The sequence below is a fragment of the Carcharodon carcharias genome, chromosome 9, assembly GCF_017639515.1.
Source record: "Carcharodon carcharias isolate sCarCar2 chromosome 9, sCarCar2.pri, whole genome shotgun sequence".
Classification (NCBI taxonomy): domain Eukaryota; kingdom Metazoa; phylum Chordata; class Chondrichthyes; order Lamniformes; family Lamnidae; genus Carcharodon; species Carcharodon carcharias.
The window spans coordinates 43,785,227-43,802,416 of record NC_054475.1 but is presented as its reverse complement, the minus strand read 5'-3'; the positions used below and the strand labels follow the sequence as shown (position 1 = coordinate 43,802,416).

The 17,190-nt window shown below is 42.2% G+C and overlaps 1 long non-coding RNA gene across 1 annotated transcript in view; it reads right to left on the bottom strand.

The window, feature by feature from the left end:
* LOC121282496 overlaps positions 1-11,972 on the bottom strand; it is a 38,943-nt gene extending 26,971 nt beyond the window's left edge. Inside the window, exons 1-2 of the long non-coding RNA XR_005944051.1 lie at positions 11,952-11,972; positions 8,470-8,559 (exon numbers count right to left, since the gene is read on the bottom strand). This is a non-coding gene — a long non-coding RNA (uncharacterized LOC121282496). The remainder of the gene's footprint in view (positions 1-8,469; positions 8,560-11,951) is intronic.
* Positions 11,973-17,190: the final 5,218 nt, after the last annotated feature.

The window sequence follows — 17,190 nt, the reverse complement described above, 5'->3', positions numbered from 1 at the left end:
TGCTGGAAATCTGAAACAAAAACAAAAATAGCTGGAAAAACTCAGCAGGTCTGAGAGCATCTACGGAGAGGAACACAGTTAACATTTCGAGTCTGTATGACTCTTCATCATAAGTGTGTTCACAATGCGGAAATTACCCCAGTGTCGAGTTCCTGATGCTTGTGGCAAAATTCAGCCCATACTCTATCCAATCCAGCATCTTGTACAATAAATGCATGTCTGTGAACAACCCCTATTACATAAGTAACCCTGCATGGAATCATGAACCAAACTTAGCATGGCCAGTTAACCTCTGCACAATAATGACCAGCTATCCATTAACTCTGCTCCTTCACCTATGATTGGGGTTTGACAAGGTTGCACTTGGCCCAAGTGCTGGGTTGCTGAAGAGGTTGGCTTTGTGACAATATCATAGTGTCAATTTTCCACTTCCTGAGAAAATTTGACATGGAGGGCAGAATCTTCCAGCCCCACCAGCAGTGGGGATTGTGGCCGGCGGGGTCACTTAATTTGCCAGGCGGCAAAAATCTGTTTCCTGATGGCGGGATAAACTGTTCGAATTTTGTTCTTCTGACTTTCAAGGTGGGTTAAAGACAGGTCGAGCTTCCTGACAAACAATGTCAGGAACTCCTTTTGCATATATTAGCATCTGTGGCCAGGATTTTCTCCTTGGCGATTTGGGCGTGGGGCCTGCTCGCCGAGGGGAAAATGACATGGGATGACGTTGGGAGGAATCCCTGACATCATCCTGGTCCCTTTAAATTTTAAGGAAGGCGGGCAGACAGCGAAATCAGCTGTCCACCTGCCAACCTGTCAATGGCCAATTCAGGCCATTGACAGGCTAATTAAGATAACTAAAGACCTGCCCGTCCAACCTTAAGGCTGGCGGGCAAGCCAGGAGCCCCAGCGGGCTTCTGATTATTGATGAAACTTCATCCACTGGCGGGATGAAGTTTCATGTCCGTTTTTTAAAAATGTAATAAATTTTAAGTGTTTATTATTAACATGTCCCACCTCGTGTGACATTGTCACATGAGGGGGACATGTTAATAACTTTAATATTTTTCTATTTTTAGACTTTACTTACCTGTCACGAATCTCCCTGAGACAGTACTTTGCCTCAGGGAGCAGTGCGCTCTTTAGCGCACATGTGCGAGAAAGAGCACTTTGACAGCTGGGGATTCCCTCCCCCTCCTGCACAGGAAGTGCATAGCACTTCCTAAACAAAAACAGAATTACCTGGAAAAACTCAGCAGGTCTGGCAGCATCGGCGGAGAAGAAAAGAGTTGACGTTTCGAGTCCTCATGACCCTTCGACAGAACTTGACAGTTCTGTTGAAGGGTCATGAGGACTCGAAACGTCAACTCTTTTCTTCTCCGCCGATGCTGCCAGACCTGCTGAGTTTTTCCAGGTAATTCTGTTTTTGTTTTGGATTTCCAGCATCCGCAGTTTTTTTGTTTTTATCTCATAGCACTTCCTGTCAGGCAGGCCACTGGGCGGGCCTTAATTGGCTCATCCACTCAAAATGCGGCGGGCCCAGTTTCAGTGACAGGGGTCGGCTGTCCGCCTGCCGCCAAGCCGATGGGGCCCGCACGCCATCCGAGGGCAAAATTCTGCCCTGTATGTCGATTAAAAGGCTACCTAGCTGGAATTAATTTTCTCCTCCAAATTAAGTTCCCTGCCAGCGAGAATTCAGAACGTACAGTTTTATGACTGTATATAAGTGGCGTGCACCTGGCAAGTTTCACTTCTTCCACAACTTTGAGGTCACTAGATACTGCTTTCATCTTCTTGGAAGTCTCAGCCAACGTCACTCATATCAAGTGCTGGAAGTATAAGGCTGGACACGGGAGGCAGGTGAAGGCTGGAAGGGTGGGTCAGGTGGAGCAGAGGCTGGTCAGGGGAGGCAAGCTAAGTGGGGAAGTGAAGGCAGAAGAGTGTCCGGGGAAAGGGTGGAGAGCTTCTCTTCAAGGAAGGGGCCAGTGTTGTTGACAGTGGTGTCCTGGGGGTTGAACTCAGGGCACTAATATTAAGAGGGAGCAGTCACATTCAGAGGGTGGAATGGAATTGGTGGGCCAGTAGGCCCAGGGTGATAGTTTGGCAGGTGAAGGTCTCATAGCTGGGGGTGGGGGACATGGAGGAGGATTAGACAGATGACTTGGATAATGGGAGGGGGCAGGGCCAGGATGGGCATGGGCACTGTCATGGGCATCGACTCTGAGGGGATGTAAAGCGTGTAGAGCTGGATCATGATAGGGCCCAGGGTAACAGGGGGAGGTTCAAGGGTGACAGAGGAGAGAATAGTGATGATATTGGGTGGGTCAAGGATGATTTGGGGAAATTGGTGGGTGACGGGGGAGGGTATAAGGTGGTGTACCAAATTTGGAATGTGATGTGCGTCATTTTTCAAATCTGATCTTGACCAGTTAGTCAGTCAGTGATATCCCTTGAAATGAGAGGAGGGTCTTTTCAGGTAGGTAGAGTTCAAGGTCAACACAAGTGGCTGACTAAAGGTGCACCCTAATAATTATCAGGCAACTGGATGTCAGCCATGCTCAGTTGTGATCTGCTCTCTATGGTGAAGCCCACATTGAGCAGGTTTGTTCCCGACTCGTGGATCTCATAACATCGAGATCCCAATAAAGTGTGGAGCTGCCATTTATTCTGTGCCATTTGCCACCTGCTGCTGTAAGGGGCAGGGATGAAGGGAGGGATGAAGGTGGAATGCTCCAAGGGGCACAGCTGGTCGAGGACAGCCAACTCGCAACTCCAAACTTCCATCCCCCCAGGTCAGCCACGGCTAATCACAAGTGCTCATGCAGTCAGTCTTTCTATGGTCCCTCTGTAGAGGGTGATAGAGACAAGCTGAATAGTATCAAAAGGAGGCTTCTCACACATGGCTCTCATTACCCTGGTCAAAGAGAAATGTCTCCATGTGCAGTCATGTATGAACGGGAGGAACACCCATATCTGGTTCTCCATGATGTTCTTCACCTGGATGGGTGGGGTCGCAGTGCTATATCTAGATGGAAGCTAGGTGAAGGGTTGCCTTTGAGATTGAAGGGAAACATGTAGAGGACATGTTCACATGTTGCATCACTTCAATTTGTTCACAGATCCGCTGAGGTGAAAAAGGTGCAGGCTGCAGGCAACCTTGCTTCAGTACTGGCTCACATCCAGATGAGGAGTGCTCATTGCTAGTTGGCACAAGGCCAGGAGGAGCAATAGCTTGAGCAGCAAGAGACAACTGGGCCTCAGGAAGGCCAAGATGTTGGAGAACAGCGTCCACTGCAACAGCGACCATTGGACTGACCATGGGCATATTGCAGGCTGTGTTCTTATGAAATGAGTGAAAGGCAATGCCGGAGGTGTCTTTGTATGTCCCGGGATGTGGTTGCTCACTTCTATGAACTTCTCCAGGATGAACTGTGGCTGCAAGGACTCTGGAGGAGTAATGTGAAGTTCTTGGCCTGCAATGAGTGAATAGTTGTCCGGGTGCCATTTAAGTATGGCGGCAGGACCCTCGACACCATGAGGTAACAGCAGGAGGGTGACTTCCTGCCCACCCCACCATGAGATTCACCGAGCTCCTCAAGGATGCATAATTAATGAGCTGAATAGCAGAAGATCGCACGTATTTGGCTGTCCTGCCGCCCAATAGGAATCACTCCGACTACCCTGCCTATCACTGGATTTAGACTCCAGAATGGAAAATTCAGCACAGAATGTGTACATATTCATGGTTCTCCATATTGTTAATGTAATGTTACAGCAGCCACACAAATCCAAAACATGTTCTTCCTCAACTGTCTTTTTGCAGGAGAAACTCTTCATCATCCTTCAGTTTCCTTCTTGAGCTGTCTGAACCTATTCTTGTCTTACTGTCATGGTTTAACTTGAAGTCGATCTTCATATTTATCCTTCTGTATCGTTTATTATCTTCTATACTTCACAGTATCACAGTATCTTTACAGTGCAGAAGGAGGCCATTTGGCCCATCGAGTCTGCACTGGCTCTCTGAAAGAGCATTCCACCTAGTCCCACTCCCTGCCTTTTCCCCATAACCTTACACATTCTCTCTTTTCAGGTAGCATCGAATTTCCATTTGAATAACTTGATCGAACCTCCCTCCAACCGCCCTTTCAGGAAGTTTGTTCCAGGCTCCAGCCGCCCTCTGGGTGAAAAAAATTTTCCTCACATCACATTTATTCCTTTTGCCAATTATACTGAATCTGTGCCCTCTAGCTCTTGATCTACTCTTGAATTGGAACAGTTTCTCCCTATTTACCCTGTCCATACTCTTCAGGATCATGAATACCTTTATCAAGTCTCCTCTCAGCCTTCTTTTCTCCAAGGAAAATAGTCCCACCTCTCCAATCTATCCTCATAGCTACATAGTTCTTTATCCCTGGAATCATTCTTGTGAATCGCCTCCATCCTCTCTCCAATGCCTTCACATCCTTCCTCAAGTATGACACCCAGAAACTGGACTCAGTACTCCAGGTGAGGCCTAATTAGTATCTTATACAAATTCAACATGACCTCCTTACTCTTGTACTCAATACTCTTATTAATAAAGCCTAAGATACTAGGCTTAATTGCCCTCTCAAAATGCCCTGCATCTTCAATGACCTATATACGTATACACCAAGGTCCCTCTGTTCCTGCACCTTCTTTAGAAGCTCTCCCTGTATTTTATGCTGTCTCACCATTTTTTTCTTCCCGAAATGAATCAGCTCACACTTCTCTAAGTTGAAGTTCATCTGCCACTTGTCTGCCCAATCCACCAACATGTTTATGTCTTTTTGAAGTTTAAGAATATCCCCATCACAACTGACAACATTTTCAATCTTCATATCATCTGCAAATTTTGAAATCGTGCCCTGAGCACCACTATCTAGGCCATATTAGGAAGAGCAAGGGTCCCAACACTGACCCCTGGGGAACTCCACTATAAACCTTCCTCCAATCTGAAAAACAACCATTTATCACTCTCTGTTTCTTATCACTACTTTGTTTCCTGTCACTCAGCCAATTTCTTATCCAAGTGCCTACTTTCCCTTTCAATCCATGGCCTAGAATTTTGCGCACATGTCTGTTGTGTGGCACTGTATCAAATGCCTTTTGAAAATCCATATACACCACATCAACAGTGTTTCCCTTATCAACCTTCTCTGTTACCTTCTCAAAAAAATCCAGCAACTTAGTCAAACATGATTTTCCCTTAATGAAACCATGCTGGCTTTCCATAATTATCCTGCATTTGTCTACGTGACTATTGATTTTATCCCATACTATAGTTCCCAGAAGTTTCCCTACCACTGAGGTTAAACTGACGGGTCTGTAGTTGTCAGCTTTATCCTTGCACCCCTTTTTGAGCAAGCGTGTAACATTCACAATTCTACAGTCCTCTGGCACCTCCCCTGTGTCTAAGGAAGACTGAAAGATTATCACTAGTGCCTCTGCAATTTCCACTCTCACTTCCCTCAGCACACTTGGACACATCTCAGCCGGTCCTGGTACCTTATCTATTTTAAGTAAAGATAGCCTTTCCAACACCTCCTTCCTCTCAATTGTAAGTTCTTCTAGTGTAACAGTTACCTCCTCTCTCACCTTGGCCTAGGTGGGATCCTCTTCCTTTGTAAAGACAGATGCAATTACTAGTTCAACACCTGCACTATTTCTCTAGCCTCCACGTGTAAGTCATCTTTTTTGTCCTTAATTAGCACTACTTTTTCTTTTACCACCCTTTTATTATTTACATATTTATAGAAGACATCGGGATTCCCTCTTATGTTTGCTGCCAGCCTCTTTTCACGCTCCTTCCTTGCTTTTCTTATTAGTTTTTTCACTTCCCCTCTGGTCCTTCTTTATTCAGCCTGATTCTCCATTGTATTTTCTATATGATATCTGTCGTAAGCGCACTTCTTCCTTTTCATATTTACCTTTATCTCTCTCGACATCCAGGGTGCTCTGGATTTATTTGTCCTATCTTTCCCCTTCAAGGGAATATACCTTGACATTGCCTGCATTAATTTTTCTTTGAAAGTGTCCCACTGTTCGGCCACTGTCTTTTCTGCCAACGTTTGATTCCATCTCACTCGACTCAGATGAATTCTCATCCCATCAGTGTTAGCTTTCCCCAATTAATTATCCTGCTCTGGACTGTTCCGTCCTTTTCCATGATTAACCTAAACTTTATGATACAATGGTCACTGTTCCCTAGAGGGTCTCCCATTGATATTTGATCCACTTGGGCCAACTCATTTTTCAGAACCAGGTCCAAAAGTGCGTGTTCTCTCTTTGGACTGGAAACACACTGCTGCAGAAAATTATCTTGAACGCATTCCAGGAACTCTCGCCCCATTTGCCCTTTTGTACTATTCCATCCTAGTCTATATTTAGATAATTAAGTCCTCCATTATGATTATTCTATAATTCTTGCACCTCTCCGTAATTTCTTTGCAAGTTTGTTTCCCCACATCCCTTCCACTAGTTGGTGGTCTATATACCACAGAATCAATGTTACTGCACCCTTTTCATTCCTTACCTCTAGCCAGAGAGATTCTGTCCTTGACCCTTCTGGAACATGCTCTCTCTCCAGTACTGTAATGCCATCTTTAATCAATACTGCCACTCCTCCCCCCCCCCCACACTATCCTTCCTTCCCTGTCTGTCCTAAACACCTTGTACCCAGGAATATTTAATGCCCAGTCCAGCCCTTCTTTGAGCCAGGTCTCTGTTATAGCATTAATATCATAATTCCATTCATCAACTTGTGCCTGCAGTTCACCAATCTTATTAGCTACACTCCGTGCTTTCACATACATGCACATTAGTCCTGATTTAAGCTTTTTTACATTCCCCCTTATTCTGGTCCCACTAATGACTTCCTGTTGCCTACTCTAATTCTATCAAACTTTCCAAGTATTCTGTCTACCTTGATACTACTCTTTGATATATCCTCATTATCAGTTGATACTTCACTAGTTCCCACTGCTAGTTTTTCTCCTGTCCTCTTTGAATTTCCCCTTGGGTTGCCATCCCCCTGCCAATCTAGTTTAAACCCTCCCCAACAGCATTAGCAAACCTCCCCGTGAGGACATTAGTCTCAGTCCTGTTAAGGTGTAACCCGTCCTTCTTGTACAGATCCCACCTGCCCCAAAAGCAATCCTAATGCCTTGGAAATCTAAAGCCCTGCCTTCTACTCCATTTCTCCAGCCACGTGCTCAATCTTCCTATTCCTATGCTCACTAGCATGTGGTACTGGGAGTAATCCTGAGATTACTGCTCTTGAGTTCCTGCTTTTTAACTGCCTTCCTAACTCCCTAAAATCTGCTTTCAGGACCTCATCCCTTTTCCTATCTATGTCATTGGTCCCAATGTGCACCACAACCACTGGCTGTTCACTCTCCCGCAAAAGAAATTTTCTGTAATTTTCTTCAAAGGCCTATGGCCACAGTTTCACAGCTCCACCGAAATGGGGATATTATCTTGGTGGTTGTCCTCTGCAACACTTTCAAGGTTTAAGTGACTCAGTGATTAAAACAGAATATAATCCTCCGAAGTGCAATCTGATCAAAGCACTTTTCAGATTTGCGTTCACCAACATGAATGCTATGATTTGATAATATAGATCAGCATTCCATTTGTTGCTTCTCTGCAGTGACAGGGATCTTATACCAGAAATCGAAAGGGAACATCGGGAGACTTTGTTGGGAGACTTTGTGTACTCAACACTAACTGTTTCTGCATTATTCACCTAGCATGTATACTACTTATTTTTTTTCTTCTGTGCAGTAATTAACACTTAAAATTTCAGCTGGTATTGTTTTGCCAGCTTTTAATCCCTGGTTGACTCCTTGAAGTTCCTATATAGTTTGCATCTTTATGGACTTGTTTAAATGTTTACATAAATTTGAAACATTGGGGATCCCAATCCCGAGGCTGCCAGCACTCCACTCAGTACATTATCCCCCAAAAGGTACCCACTATTTCTTTTCCTTTGACAATCTCTTATCCACATTCAGCGTCTTGCCTTGGATTACCGCTACACTGAGTTCACAGGAGCTGTTTTCTGGAAGGCTTCAAGCACATATTATCACAGTCCACTTGGGATGTCACAACCTCAAAAAGCAAATGAAAGCTAAGTGACAGTGAAATCCCTGTGTAGCATTGCTGGCAATAATTCACCTGTAGCTCTTTTTTTCCCAATTGGACATCACCTTTACATATTCCAACAATGTGGCAGATTAAAAAGACTGCCCTGGCATCCATTGCCATTGCTTCTGATGCCAGCTTGCGGCTCTGCTTAACCTCTCAATGAAAGGGCATTTCCTCCCACCTTCATACTATCTACAACAATCTGAATTGCAACAACAAAGTGGGCCTTTCTATGCATTTTCCCTCCATTATTGCTCTAATTTGTGTAACCAACTACAGATTTCCTGCGTTGTCATAAGCACTTACCATTGTGGAATTGCAATCCAGTGTCATCATTGTAGACATTATCCAAATTGCCTGCTCAGTTTTGTAGCCAATCTGAGCTTCAAGGACATACTGTGAGCAAAAAGTATGTTGTTGCACATAAAAAGCAAAGGCAAAAAAAAACTGAATTCCTTCAATCACAATCACTGCTCTTGAGACAAATTAAAAGCCTTTAGTTTGGACACGACCTACGTAATAACACAAAGAATCTCTCAATGTGTTCAGATAGATCCCTTACTAAATGACACTATTTATGGGTTACTTCTTCCATTTAGCCAGTAAAAAAGGTTACAAATCATCATAGACAACAGGAGGGGCAATTTTAGAAAATGGAAGGGTTCTCAATAATCCATCTTATCTTGTACATCATTTGATTCTTGTTTCACATTTTGATTGCTTACAGAGATTTAACAGCATGGTAACAATTATTCACTGCCAATGGTTTCCTTTAGTGACATAGGGCAGAATTTAATGCTCCCATCTGTGGTGAGTTTGATAGCGGGAGGATTTAATTGGGCGGGAGGGTGGTGGGTGGGGATCCTGCCACTTTCCACCTCTATCCTGATTAAGTCTGTGGTGGAAAGTCTGGTGGACAACCTTCACACCCCAGCATAAATTGAAGACCTTAAGTGGGCAATTACTGCCTACGTAAGGGCCTCATCCTGCTACTGCTAGTATTCACCATGCAGAATCCCAAAATGTAAACCTTGTTGGGGTTGCTTGTGGGCTTCTAGGGGGCAGGACTCCCTCGTTCAAAATCAGTTAGTGCCTGATCAAGGGACCTGGCATCAGGAAGAGGGAGGCCCTCTGAGATCCAACCCCTGACCTTGCTGCTGACTCCACATTCCTGTGACCCCATCACTCATCTCTGTCTGAGTCCATCAGTGAACATGGGCCTTGGGTGGGTGTAGCACCAGCAGCAGCCATTGCCTCCACGGTGGCCTGCTGAGCGATGAATCATTGGTTGGCAGCTCTTGGTCGGTGGGACTTTGTCCCTGGGGTCCTTGTTCCCGGGAAGGACATACCACTGCTTAGTTAAAGCCTGAGTGGCAAATTTGGTGGGCCTTCCTAAAAAGAGGGGGTCTCCAGCTAATAGGTGAGAGCTCCATCGCTTTCATTAAATACCACCCATAGAAATCTGACTCAGCTTCAAGAGCAAATCTTGGGCTTCTTCTTGCATGAAGCTCAGTTCCATTCAATTGCCAAAGCTCATATCTTCTGGAAACATATGTTTATATTTGTGCATATTTAAATTGTCCAAAGCCTGGAGCAGGTACAGAGTTTCACCTTCAGAAATATTGGGAAACCTTGAAGACAGCATTACATAGACCAGGCAGGAGAACAAATAGCAAATTAAGAAACAATTGATTAATTCAGAACGTTGAATATTGAAGTAGAAAAAGTATTTGCAGCATCAGAGGAACTGGAACAGTGAGTAATAGAGATGGTGATATTCATTAGCTATGTAATAAAGGCAAAAACAATACTTGCATTTGTATAGCATCTTTCATGACCTCAGAATGCCCCAAAGTACTTTACAGCCAATGAAGTACTTTTTGAAGCACAATTACTGTTTTAATGAAGGAAAATAGGATGAATAGTGGCTTCATCGTGGGCTAGCATAAATTCAATTTGAAGTATATCATGTATACAGATTTTCAGAAACATACACATAATTTGAATATTTTTGCAATAGAATGGATGTAGAACATTGCTTTACTCAAATGTCACTGAAGCAGTTTTAATTGCAGTAAGCAAATGTGATAAGTGCTTCCAGGCAGCCTTACAGTCAAATAATAGGAGCATTCTAATCTCGACCAGAATGCTCCCAAGTTGGGACTCTTGACCAGTTTGACTTTCAAAGTCACTTACTTAGGCTAATGAATTGTATTATTTCCTGCTTCAGCTACACAGTGATGAGCTGTTTCATATAAAAGAAATCAACTTAAATAAACTCTCACCATTAGAATTACACCTCTGACCCACAAGGGAAGTGGAGGTCATTTGTTGAAAGATTAAATTTATTCTAGTTAGAAGACAATTTTTGCTAAGACTTTCACTCTTGGATTTCCTTGGCCCCATAAATGCAATTAATTATACCATGGAGGGTATATCCCACACAACAAACACCTGGAAGGTCTTCTTGTGCCTTCTTGAGGAAGGTGTGTTATCTTTTGACTGAATTTGGATGGCTGACCAAGTTGCTAGGAAATATGTCAGTTTCACTTAGATAGGGGTTTTGCATTGGCCTTGGCAACATTTACTACAATTATACTTAAACAACTTCTTTATTGTACTATTTGGGTCGGCATTCTATTTAATCATCTGTTTAGGTGATGCAAAATTTAAATTGGCATCAAGGGGATCTACAGTTGAAATTCAAACTGTGTTAATATTCATAAGTCATGTTGAGCAACTGAATAAGTTATTTTAAAATTAAGTTATTCATATTCACAGAAGCATTGGATGACATCAGACTGAAAATTCATTGTTTAAAATTATACAAAATGTTAACAGCTTTCAAAGTAAAGCATTTATTTTACAAATGCATCATTTGCAAAGAAAATGTTCAAAATTGTTTTCTTTTGACTCATTTGATATTTGGGGTTGGTGAGGGAATCCAACATTCAAAGCTGAGGTCTGTTCCACAGGATAAAGGTGTATTGCTGTGTAATATCCAAGGCCTACAACAACGCAGCTCCTGACATGACTGACAAATGGTCATGCAATTCCTCACCAAATAAAATGTATTGTTTAGTTACCATATAAAAGAGAGACAGTTTTGGCCAATTGCAAATAGGAAAAAGCTGCAGTTAAACTATGATTAGAGAAATAATTGGGCTGCATTTCAGCTTCACGCTTAAGACCCAGACTTCCAAGTCATTTACTGTTAATTTTAGCAAAGCCTGTTTAAACTGATGTAATAGACTGGAAGCTCACTCCCACCAGCATTCACGGTGATATGTAGAATAATTAACTTATAAATTATAAGGCAGATTGTCAAATGGTTTTCAACTCCACTGTGCTATTTATAATTTGTGTAATGCAGTTGGTCCAAACAACCATGCAATATTTTCAGTCTTTGAAAGGGGAATTTGAAACCATAAGGGGAATTTGCTGTAGAGATCAGTTTATTGCATTTCTGGTAATTCTACTGGAAATTTCCTGTCTGCGATTTTTACAGAAGAATTAGCCCATATAAATTTTTTAAAAGTCTGAAAGAAAGAGCTTATACAAATGTAAAGATTCTTTGGACCAGGGGACAGAAATAAAGAACGACAAAGGGATACTAAAAGTAGTAAGGGCTGCAAAAACAGATTTAAAAAGTGTGTTATTTTGAACACTAAAGGTTTTTACAAGTATATGAAGGGAAAGAAAATGGTTAAAAGTAATGAGGGCACATTAAAGAAGAAGGTGATACTGTAACTGAAAATCAAGAATTGGCAAACTTATTAAGAACTTACCTTGTATTGGTCTTCACAGAGGTGTATAAAGCACTAGAGATACAAGGAAAAGCAAAATACAAGTTAAGGTAAGGAAATTAGTAGATTTAACATAAGACTAAAGATAGACAGATCTCCAGAGGCTGACAGTTTCCACCTCAGATTATTAACCAAAGGAGGAGAATTCTTGATTCAGGAATTGTCCCCATAGATTGGCAATTTTCCATTGTTATTCCACAACTTAAGAAGGGTAAGATAGATAAACTAGGAGAGTATAGGCTTAGTGAATCTAACATCTGCGTGGTGAAGTTACCAGACTATTATTAGGACAGAGTGAATGAACACTTTGAGCAACATGAACTGATCAACAAGCCAATTAGCCAGACATCTGTTGTGGGAAAAATGCTGACATCCATTATTAAGGAAATAGCTAAGAACACTTAAAAAATCACATAATTTGGCAGTCAGCATGGTAGTATCAAAGGCAAATAATGTTTGACAAACGTATTTTTTATTTGAAGATGCAGCTAATAGAGTAGTGTAGTAATTATGGTTGTATTTAATTTGCAATGTACCTTTAAGAATAATACTTGTTAAGGAAGATCATATGATCTGTAGTAACCAATAGGAGAGTAGTGTGGGCTACATCAGCAGTCAGTGAAGACATGGAGTTGAAAGCACATGTGTAGTTGCTGCTGAGCATATTGTAAGTAAGCTTAAAGTTTTCACACAAGAAGTGTCTGCTGATCAACTCTATCATTAATAGTACAGCTTGGCCACCCATAACAAACTGGCAATGAGGATAAAACAGGATTGAACAGAAAAAATCGAGTTAGAAAGAAATTGGCACTGTCCCTCGCCCAGCGATTGTGAGTGTTTAAGATAGTTAAAAAGAAAGGAAGATATACTCACCAGGTACACTGTTGCTTTAAGTTAAAGAAAAAGCAGGCCACAATCTAAATAGCTGAGAAATCTCCCGGAGCACTCCCGACATTTAAAAAAATACCAGAATTGCATGACCCCTGAGTGCAAATCCACAAGATGGGTGAGCAAGACAAAAAAATAAGGAAATCTGTACTTACATTGTAAAGTAGGCGGTAGCACTGTAGACTCAGTGGGTTAGAGAAGCTGGCACAATAAATTTAAACATAAAAAATGGCCCGATTAGACCACGAGGCCACTGGGCCTTCCAAAGTGCGAGACACCCAACATCAAAAGAACCTGAGGAGTTTAAAAAAACCCCTGCAGAATCGCCCAGAAAAGGGAGAAGAAATTGCTGCTGTATTATTTTTCTGAACAGGAATGAAGTTTTACAAAGTTAAAAGAGAAGAAGGTCCACGATTGTGGAGATCCCACCAAAACTCAAAGTGCAGGAAACACAGCATAGAGAAGCCGACGGCTGCAGAGACAGCCCGAATTTAAAAAAAAGTGACTGCTCTTAAAGCGGAGATACATTTAAAGTGGAAAATACAAGAAGAATGACTATAGACAGAAAATTAGAAGATGCCCCAGAGAGAGGGCCACTCTGCAGAAGGGAACAAGAGACCCCAGAGAGAAGGCAACTCTGGGGAAGGCAATAAGAGACCCCAGAGGGATGGCAACAAAAAATTAAACAGTTGAAAGAACAGTTGATTGCCCTTCAAGATCAAATGCAAAAGGAATTTGTAACCACTTAGCATCATGAAGAAATGAGGCCCTTTCAAACAGTAGAATGGAAGCACAGCAGAAGAAATGTGAAGGGGGCTCAGGTGAAACCTCGTGATCGAAGAACATAAGAAATAGGAGCAGAAGTAGGCCATTCGGTTGCTCAAGCCTGCCCTGCCATTCAATAAGATCATGGCTGAACTGCCCCAGGCCTCAACTCTTCTCTCATACTAGTTCCCCATAGCCCTCAACTCCCCGATATTTCAAAAATCTATCTACCTCCTCTTTAAATACTTTCAGTGATCTAGCCTCCACAACTCTCTTGGTAGAGAATTCCAGATATTCACTGCCCTTTGAGAGAAGAAATTCCTTCACATCTCAGTTCTAAATGAGTATCCCCTAGTTATGTAACTATGTCCCCTAGTTCGAGATTCCCCTACTAGTGGAAACATCTTTTCAACATCTATCCTGTCAAGCCCTTGTATGTTTCAATTCGATCACCCCTCATTCTACACTAATGAATAAAGGCCTAGCCTGTTTAGCTATTCTTGATAAGTCAACCCCTTCATCCCAGGAATCAGCCTAGTGAATCTCTTTTGAACTGACTCCAATGCCAGTATATCCTTTCTTAAATACAAGGACTAAAACTGTACACAGTACTCCAGGTTTGGGCTTACCAACACCCCGCACAGGTGTAACAAGACTTCCCTATTTTTAACTCCAACCCCCTAGCAATACAGGTGAAAATCCCATTTACCTTCTTAATTACTTGCTCCACCTGCATGCTAACCTTTTGTGTTTCATGCACAAGAACACCAGGATCCCTCTATACTGCGCTTTTTTGGAGTCTCTCTCCATTTAAATAATAGTCTGCCTTTTGATTCTTCCTACCAAAGTGCATGACCTAACACTTGCCTACATTAAATTCCATCTGCCAAGTTTTTGCCCACTCTCAACCTATCTGCAACCCCTTGCAGATTCCTTATGTCCTCATCACGACATGCCCTCCCACTTATTTTTGTATCATCAGAAAATTTGGATACATTACACTCTGCCTCCTCCTCCAAGTCATTAACAGAGATAGTAAATAATTGAGACCCGAGAACTGATTCTTATGGCATGCCACTAGTTACGTCTTTCCAACCTGAAAGAAGATCCATTAATCCCGATTCTCTAGGCAGGATTTTCCCGGTGGTGAGCAGGGGGCGGGGCTCAATCGCACACGTGTACAAATAACGCGTGGTGACGTCGGGCGGAACTCCATTTACATTTTCCCGTCGGCGGGAAAATCAGCTGTGCACCCGCCAATCTGTCAGTAGCCAAATAAGGCCATTGACAGAGTAATTAAACTAATTAATGGACCTACCTGTCCAACCTTAAGGTTAGCAGGCAGGCCAGGAGCCCCGGCGGGAATTAGAAAAAGCATGAAATCTCATCCACAGGCGGGATGAGGTTTCATGTAGGTTTTTTAAAAACTTAATAAAGTTTTTGTTCAAATTATGGACTTGTCCCAACTCATGTGACAGTGTCACATGAGGGGACATGTCAGGGAAATTTTATTTTTCTATTTTTAGCTTTTTTACATTTAGAGCCGATCTCCCTGAGGCAGCACTTAGCCTCAGAATGTAATTATTCTGAATACTCCGAAATATTCCTTAAATGTCTGCCACTGTTTCTCTATAGATCTGTCCTCTTGTCTAGTGTCCCAGTTCAAGTTAGCTAGCTCAGCTTTCATCCCCACATAGTTGCCATTATTTGAGTTCAAGACACTAGTCTTAGACCCACTTTTCTCCCTTTCAAACTGGGTGTAAAATTCAATCATATTGTGGTCACTGGTACCTAGGGGTGCCTTTACTCTGATGTCATTAATTAATCCTGTCACATTACACAATACCAAGTCTAATATAACCTGCCCTCTGGTTGGTTCCAGAACATGCTGCTCTAAGAAACTACCTCAAAAGCATTCTATGAACTCCTCATCCAGGCTACTGCCAATCTGATTTTTCCAGTTTATGTGTAGATTAATATCACCCATGATTATTGCCATCCCTTTATCACAAGCACACAATATTTTCTCTTGAATACTTCATCTTACACTGTGGTTACTGTTAGGGGGCCTGTTGACCATTCCCTCTAATGACTTTTTTCCCCTACTATTCCTCATATCCACCCAAACCGATTCTACATCCTGATCTCCTGAAGCAAGGTCATCTCTAACTATTGCACCAATGCCCTCTTTGATTAACAGTTCTACCCCTCCACCTTTACCTAGCTTCCTATTCTTCTTGAAAGTCATGTACCCCTCAATATAAGTGACCCAATCTTTGTCGTCCTGCAGCCACATCTCTGTAATTGCTATCATATCATATTTATTTACTTCAATGTGGGCCACCAATACATTTACTTTGTTATGAATGCTATGCGCATTCAGACAGAAAGCCTTCAGTTTTGTCTTTTTGTTATCTTCATAACATCTAGTCTTGGCTGTTAGATTTTTTCTCTCTGTCCCTTCCTGCCATCCTCTGACCCTCATTTCTCATGTTACTATTTTGCTCTCCTGTCTTGACTCCACATCTTGAATTGCTACCTCTACCCAAGCTTGATCCCTCACCCGTCTTGTTTAGTTTAAAGCCCTCTTTATGTGGAAAGAGGTTACGTCCCTATCAAAAAGAAAACCAGGTCACTTCCTAACAAAAGTAAGATCAGAAGCAATGTTATGAGCGAGATGCCCATCGGTTGGATATTGAGGAAGGTCTTGCTCTTCTATAAGGTTACATGGATGAAATTTACCAGAAAGATCACCTATTGGATGTTTATGAGGCATAGTCAGACTTTGATAGATTTCAAAAGATGGACACTCATTCCATGGTGGAATATATCATGGACTTTTAACAGGCTGCATAAAAGATTGCCAAAATTCAATTTGGATATCATTATGTGCTTGCACTTAAATTACTAGATTGTGTTAAGGTATTGCTTGTGGACAGGCTCCTAGTCTTAACTGGTTTGGTTCTCGGGGGTGGGGGGAGGAATTCCTTTTAGAGTAGATGCCTGCTGCCTTGAAAAAATTCCTGGGGAAGTAACCTTTTCCAACAGCCTTGATAGCACAAATGGGACATTCTACAGTGTGACAAAAGATGGAGGACTCATGATTTCAACATTTCAAGATTGTCCAGAAAGTGGACACAGGCACCAGTACAAAAGAAATTACTTTTATCCTTATTCCTTTTGCATTTTTGTTTAGCAGATCTGGATACCACAGCAAAGATAGGATTGGAACAATTGGGTGAATGAACCCCAGGAATCCTGAGGGGAACAGTTAACAGGTAATTCAGGTGTGACTCAAAATATTATGCAATGAATTGCCCAATGTGGCTCTGCCAGGTTCTTAAAGTGACACATGACACGGAGAATTCAAAGGCTAAAAATGATGATAATGATCACTCTAAAGGAATTGTACTAGTCACAAGAAGCTTTAGTCTGGTGATGAGTGAGTAAGTTATGTGCGGATTCACCTAACTGTGCAATGTTAGATAGTGGGTGCAACTCACCAGTGTATGGAACAGATTGTCTAAAATATCTGGATTCACCAGTAGTAAGGATCAGCATATGGTCA